This window comes from Elephantulus edwardii, unplaced genomic scaffold (genome assembly GCF_000299155.1).
Source record: "Elephantulus edwardii isolate Elephantulus edwardi_28Jun2011 unplaced genomic scaffold, EleEdw1.0 scaffold00057, whole genome shotgun sequence".
Lineage (NCBI taxonomy): Eukaryota > Metazoa > Chordata > Mammalia > Macroscelidea > Macroscelididae > Elephantulus > Elephantulus edwardii.
Window position 1 is genome coordinate 12,103,071 of NW_006399807.1, and position 8,002 is coordinate 12,111,072.

Below are 8,002 nucleotides of genomic sequence, written 5' to 3' on the forward strand. Positions count from 1 at the left end.
TTTGAAAGACACATGGCCAAGGGCGGCCCACAGGTGCTCGTGGCTGACAGGACTGACAGGCCCCAGTTCCTAGCTGGAAACAAAGGAGGATGCTTCAACGATTTAGATCCTCCCAGAAGAGCCATGGATGAGCTTTAACATTACTGGTAAATATATTCATTTTCTCCTGGACACAAGAGCCTATTATTTGGTCCTAAAAGCCTTCTGAGGTCCCAACTCTTCTATTTCTTAGTTTTTTGAATTGACGGAAAACCTCATAAACAGTTCCTTACTTCACCTCTGTCTTGCATGCGGGCTTCCGAAATGTAAAACACCCCAGTGGTAGATGGAATTTGGTCCAGGACTTAAGAACAATAAATGACATAGTTGAACCTCTACACCTTGTGGTTCCTAACCTTTATACTGTAATAGACAAAGTGCTAGTCAAAAAGCCTTTTAAGAACTACCTTCCCTCTGTAACTTGATTTGTGCCACTGTTACAATCTCTACTTGGAATATTATTGCTTTTAATTTTTTACTCATGTACTTTTAACTTGTTAGTTAAATTTGTATCTTCTAGGTTGCAACAGTTCCATGATACATCTTCAAGGATATGAACATGTATGGCTAAGCACAACTGATAACAGTGCATCTAAATTCCAAAATCAATATCCACAATAGTCAACATGTTTCCTATTGCCAAAGGGGTCCTTTAGAGTAGTGAGAGAAGATCTTCACCTTGAAACCTACAGCATCCCTTTTCAGCAGGAAGTAGCTAAGAGAATACACTGTCCCCTTTTCCTTATGAATCAGGGTGAAGTCTCTCTCAGAAAGGAGTGATAGGGAATGGCAAAGGACATACTGACAAAGGAGATTAATCAGAATTGGTTTTGACAAGCACAGTGGCAATGGGACAATTAAAACAGACGTTCAAGGGGAAAAAAAAGAGGAACGAATTGGGGGGATAGAGAAAATAGTGCAACAATGAATGAATGGAAATCCAACATCTCTGTAAACGTTCATTAAAATTAATAAAATTTAATTTAAAAAATTGCTGGTTTCACTGTTCTTAGAGAGAATTAATGAAAGAACTCTTGCACCTCTCAGAGAAGATTTCTATTTATCTCTTATACTTGGAAGTACAATTGGAAAAATCATAAAAACATAAATCATCCAAATGTGATTTTTATTTGGTTTCCTTGGAAAGCTAAAGTGATTAAGTATATTGAATAGCTATTTGATAGAATTTAAAACAAAGCTACACACATAAAAATCTAATATGATGTGGATTAATGTTGGACTCTGCAATTTTATTGGCATGTTATTTCAAGTATATTTTTATAATCACTTTTCCCCTAAATACTTCTAAAAATTAAAAAAAAATTAATGGAGGGGGAGCACTTGAGGATGACAGGGCACTATGATAGGTGCTTTCTTGAGTACTCCGGCCATTCTTATGGGTAGTGCAGTTGGGGTAAAAGGCACACTGATGGTTTACTTTTAAAATCTGTGTTGTGATTTGAGTGAAACATTACAAAGCAAATTGGCTTTCCATTCAACCATTCACACACATATTGTTTTAGGAGTTCACTGCATCCCTCACAATATAATCATATGCTTTCTGCCTGCCTGTTATTCTTTTCTCCATTAACACTTCTATCCATTTGGCCTTTGAGTATTTTATCCTTGGGTAAATTCTTCTCTTTCATTCAGCAGCATAAAATGACTTATTCTTGGGGCAAACACAACCTTTTATAGTTGGTTATTCTAAGGAGTGAGTGTCTCCCAGTTGTTATTGACCCTCTTAAAGACCTGTTTAATATGTGACTACAAATTGAGCCTCTCAGGTGAGTTTTGCTCTAGATTCAAAAAATGACCAAGAGGCATAGTCTTGGGAGTTTATAATAGGACCAGCAATCCTGGCCATTTTCAAGCTTTTAAGTTCTGTTCCACAGTTTTCCACCTACTCTATCCAGGACTTTCTGATGTGACTCCTTTTATTTAGAATGGTCAGCAGCGTTAGTTGACCATCACTCACTTCTTTTCATCTCAGGGTCATGAAGGTTAAAGCCAGAGTGGTTCAATAGTCTTTTGGACTGTTTGACTTACATATTTTTAAAGTTCAATTTTATTTTTAAAATCTACTTTGTTAATGTTGAGAAATTTCACAGCAAAATACAGACTAATTTAACATTTCTAGCTCATACATCCAGTGATACTGATTACGTTCCTTAAGGTTCTTACATAACCTTTCAAGTTGCAGTTGTGAAGTTGATCCCATGTGGAAATCCACTGTCAAGTTGATTCTTACACATAATGATATTGTAGGACAGAACAAAATTATTTCATTGGGTTTTCAAAGCTGTTATCTTTATACAAGCAGATTACCACATCCTTCTCTGACAGAGTGACTGATGGCACATTTTTGGTTTTCAGTCAAGCAATTTAACCATAGCACCATGATGGCTGTCTTGATTCCATATACTCCTTTTCAGAGCGTCATGTTCAAAGCAGGCTTTTTTTTTTTAAGCAGGCTTTTATCTCTAGTTAAATTAGACTACTGTTTGGTTTTTAAGAAGATATTTTTTCAGAGGATTATTTTTAGTTTAAGGTTCCATCCGTCCTCCATTGCTCCAGAAAATTGAGAGTCCTTGAGAATTTAAAATTTTGTTCTTCATCACTCCTCCTTTGACCAGGATTCTGTTATAGAATCTTTGAGCAAAACATGCAGAAATGGTAGCCAGACACCATTCGGTTCTCATTGCATAGCAACAGATGCTATTGTTCATGGAGGCAATCAGCCAGACATCCCATTTCTTAACTGTTCCTGACTCTTCTTTTCACTCACTCATAGCTGATGAGTGAGAACAGGCTCGTAGCTGACCCATCAGTGGTTTTTCATAGACTGTAAATCACACAGGAAGTGATTGCTCATCTTTCTCCCTCAGAACAGCAAGTGGATCCAAGGAGCCCATCTTTGGCAATGCAGCTTTCTACCCACTAAGCCATCAGAGCTCCCTTCCTTTTTCTATTGTTTTAGGCAAATAGGCTCAGTTGTTGTACCTTGGATGACTGCTTGTAAGCTTTAAAGATGCAAAAAAAAAAATATTACACAATGCACTAGGAATTAGAAAAGAAATCTTAAAATCACCATTACTGAGGACTTTTAGAATCCAGGTTCCTTGGAGGGGGATGTCTCACTATTAAATCACTTGATTCCCTGGACACATCTCAGTAAAGGTTCAACAAAAGGCATCTTCCTTTCAGTGAGACTGTTGGGTGCAATGCTATGTGCTGATAAGTGGATAGGTGTGAAAGACCCAACATTATCATTTATTAAGGTAAAATTTGTTGCTAATTAGGATACAAATACTGTAAATAATTTTGGTGGGTTTTTTTTGCCTATGGAACTTGCATGAGAGCCTAGAATCTTTCTTGATATTTAGTATTGACATAAGTGTAAATTAAACTGCAAACCATTTTATACAGTTCCCCTCCCCATTGTTCAATGTCTTGGCTCCAAGCTCCCCCTCAAAGTAAAACAAAGGCAGTCTTTTCAATTTCTTCCCTTTAGTTTAATCCCTACAAATTGGCTACATCTTTGTGCAATTTCCTTGAATAATTTTGGATGGTACATTACCTCATAAAGAAGAAGACCAGTCATATTTTATAGGGTGTAGAAGTGTTTGCTTTATGTGATTTGTTGACCTACTTACCTGAGTGTCTTGTTTATCAGTCTTGTTCCAGTCAACAGCTAGGCAGTCATTTTCATCTGCATGCCTCCCTCCTCCCTCTCTTGGTTACATTGGAGGGAGAAACCTAGACCAAGGCAGTAGACGCTTAGGTTTCCCAGCAACCTCCGACCTGGTAGGAAAATGTGAACTGTGCCAATCTGATTCCCTCTGCCTGGAATCCAGACTAAAAGCAAAAGGAGCCTTTGCCAGTTAGTGATGGGAACTGCAGCTGAGAGATTATAAGAATGGGCCCCCAAAGGCTTTAACAAGCTGAAGCTGTGTGTATTCATTTGGGGAGGGGAGGAAGCAGAGGAAGCCGGGTAGTGGTAAGGAGGAAGAAGTGGACATGCTGTATGCAACAGGACAGTGCCAGTGGGCAAAGGCTATAATAGCTTCAGACTCTGGCCCAGCACCTCTCCCAGGACAATCCCTATAAGACCAGTGAGCTGTAGTACTTTGTCCTGGAATCCAGGGATTGGGACCCGGGACCTACCCCAACCCTTTCTCTCATGATTGCTCCATGTGTATCCAATCAACTGGAGTTAAACTGTGGAGGAGAAGCTTTTAATTTCTCTCTCTCTTTTCACAAGTGCAAGAGTTTTTCCAAAAAACATATACCTTGAGTCTTTGACTCTAAAACATTACAAAGGCAGCTCATTGGCTCATACAGAGCTTTGGTAGAGTGAAAGCCAAAAATGACAAAAACCTGTTGCCTTTGAGCCAATTCTAATTCATTGTTGTTATGTACTGTCGAGTTGCCTGCGATCCATAGTGACCCAGTACAACAGCTCTGAAGCCTGCTCTGTCCTGAGCCAGTCTCACTGACTCTGACACACCTACCCCCATTGCCCTAGTTATTCTATCAATCCATTTCATCCAGTATCTTCCTCTCCTGCACTGTCCCTACACCTTTCCTAGCAGAGCCAAGGAGGTCATGTAGCCAGGAGATGCCAGTCTTTGGAGAAGAATAGCATGCCTAGAGTGGTTGAGGGACAGAGCAGGAGAGGAAGACCTCAGATAGATGGATTGACACAATAACTCAGGTAATGAAGGTAGGTGTGTCAGAGATAGTGAGATTGGCTCAAGATAGAGTGGGGTTCAGAGCTATTTTGCATAGAGTCACTATGAGTTGTAAGCAACCTGACAGCACACAACAGCAACAATATGCATAGGGTCACTAAAACTTAGAGCTGACTTAAAAGCACCTAACAACGACAACTAAATCCAAACCTAAATTCACTGCCTTGGAATGAATTCTGACTCATAGTGACCATACAGAACAGGACAGAACTTCTCCATCTCACATCCACAGGGTTTCCAAAGCAACAAATCTTTAAGGAGTAACACTACTGCACCTTTCTCTTATAGAACAGCTGTTAGGTTCCAGACACCAACCCGTTAGCACCCAGTCAAGTGTTTTCACCACTGTGCCTCCAAGACTCCTTAACTTGAAAAGCTGTAACTTACTACTAGTATTTGAAATTATAAGGAACTAAGTTTAAGTGCAATGTCGTGCCTAGAGTTGTCCAACAACTTTAAGGTAGGGAATAGGTTTCTAAACCTACATTAAAGGTTTTCAAATATCTGTTGCCTGACGTTACCCCTCAGTATAAAGGAAGAATCGCTAACAAGTGTCTATTGCGTGATTTAAAACCAGAAAATACGTATGTCAGGGTTATAAACGTTCTCTTAACAACAACAAAAAGAAGAAGCTTATTTGCAATGGTATTATCGCTAAAGTCATAGAAAGGACATGAAAATTAAACCAGTAATAAAACATACATTCTCTTATCTGTACATGATAACAAGTGGTCCAGCAAGAAAAAGGTTCTAAGATGCCCCCAGATCCACTCCCATCGGTTGCTGGGGTTTATGTCTCATGATGAGGTCAAGGTCTCTCTGCCAGTAGAATGGTAGCATCTCATAAAGGTGTCTTTTTTGTTAACTTTAAAGCAAGTTGGAATTCTGGAAAATATTTTGGGTTTGTTTGCTTTAAACTTAGAAGATGCTCTAGTTCCTGCCAGATACCCCCCCCCGCCCCCCGGGGGGGGGGGAATCCGTTCAACAAGCTAAATCTCCCACTGGGAAAGTCCAAAGGAGCAGGTACGCCGTTCCTGAAAGTTCTCATGGTAGTTTAGGGCTGCTTCATCACTGATTTTTCAGGTCTGGCATGCAACTTATGCACCTCCATGTTTTCCCCAAAAGAAATAAAGGGGGGGGGAATCACCCTCTGTGTGTCCTTTTCCATCAAGGTCACCTTCACTGTCTGCACACTTGATAATAGACTAGTACAGGACCAGGAATGGTAGACAAGATTTCCAGACTCAGACTCAATGAAGTCCAGTCCATTCTGCTCATAGCAATTACCCACCAGGTTTTGGAGGCTGTAACCTCTCTTTCTCTCTCTCCCCCTCTTTTTCGCAAAACATTGATGGTGATTCGAACCATCACCCTACTTTAAGGTTAGCAGCACATCTCATTATCCACCTGGGTTCCCTGAGAGGAATGTCTCAATATGTTATAGTGCATGCTGGACTCACCAACTTTTTGGAAAATATTTGAGCATTGCAGAAAAAGAAACCTCAGGAAGTTAGCCGGTCAGGGTCTGCACAACAAGGGCATGAGCAAGTAGCCTGTTACTCATCACTGAGGGCAGGAACCATTCAAATTATGACATAGGTCTATCTCTTTTCTGCAGTTTTCATTACCTTGTGAGCCAGGAGTCACTAGAACCAAATAGGAAGAAACTAATTTTCTTTCTTCTTCTTCTTTTTTTTTTTTTAACCAAATTTTGCAGTCCAAAATTAACCAAAGACGCAATCAAGATGTGTTAATGACAACTGGGGACTGGAATGCAAAAGTTGGAACCAGTGAAGAAATTGTTGTTGTTGTTAAGTGCCATCGAGTCGTAGATGATTCATAGCAACCTTATGAATGAAAGACCTGAACACTTGTATAACTTTCATTGTTTCTCCAAGTTCATAGAGTTTCCGGAGGCAAGCTGTTTTGGAAATGGATGCCACTCCTGCTTCCAAGCTTGTTTTAATTGGGGAGCTCCACCACTGTCCACCTTGGGTAACCATTATCACATTTGATGCATCAACCACAAGTTACCTCTGCACAGCAAGTGCTATACCACTTAGAAGAATGTCCAAAACCAGTTAAAACCATCCTTAGGGCTGGAGATTAAAATCACCCGCCTTTGACTTAGTAGCATAACTTTCTATCCACCAGGCCCACAGAGCTCTATGTTGGTGGTGGTGTTGTTAAGTGCTGTCAAGTCGTAAATGACTCCTAGTGATGTAGTAGTTGGAAAATATGGGTTTGGTAATAGAAATGAGCCTGGAAATAGATAATATTTTGTATTTACAATGCTTGCTTTATTCACTGCATATACCTTTTTAAAAAGACACAAACAATGACATTACAGATGGATCTCACCTCATAGACTGCATAGGAATCTGATTGACTACATTAGTGGAAGAAATCATTGGAGAAGCTCAATATTAGCAGTCAAAGCTAGACCAGGGCTGACTGTGGGTCAGACCATCAATTACTTATCTGCAAGTTAAAATTAAGAGAGAAGAAAATCAAACTAAGTCTACAGGAAAGATGATATGATCTTTAATCAGTTCCATCTGAATTTCAAGATCATCTTAGGTAAAGGTTTGAGGAATTGAGCACCAATAATTGAAGACTGGATGAGTTGTGGGATGATATCAAAGATATTATCCATGAATAAAGCAAAAGGACATAACAAAAACAGAGGAGACAAGGGGAAAAATGAAATGGATTTCAGAAGAGACTCTAAAAATTGCACTGTAGCATTGAGAAACCAAAACAAAGGGGAAATATGCCTAAGAAAAGAGTTGAACAGATTTCAATAGGAAGCTCAGGAGGACAAAGAAAAGTATTATAATGTAATGTGCAGAGAGCTGGAATTGGAGAATAAAAAGGGGAAAATTCACTCTGCATTTCTCAAGCTGAGAGAACAGAAAAACAAATTTAAACCCTGAGTCACAATATTGAAAGATGCTATGGGCAATATATTGAAAGACCCACCGGCGCTGGCTGAAAATCACCTGTGACTTCATCCATAGCCACTGGTGAGAGTCAGCGCCCAGAGCCATCAGGGGCTTTAAGCTCATTGCCCACTGCTGTGGTGTGGACAGCTGAAACAGGCCCCGACAGGCACCCAGGAACCCAGACTCTACTTCATGCTCTGCTGGAGAAGGAGGGGCAGTCTCCTGTACCAGTCAGATCCAATTTGACGGTACACACACACACAC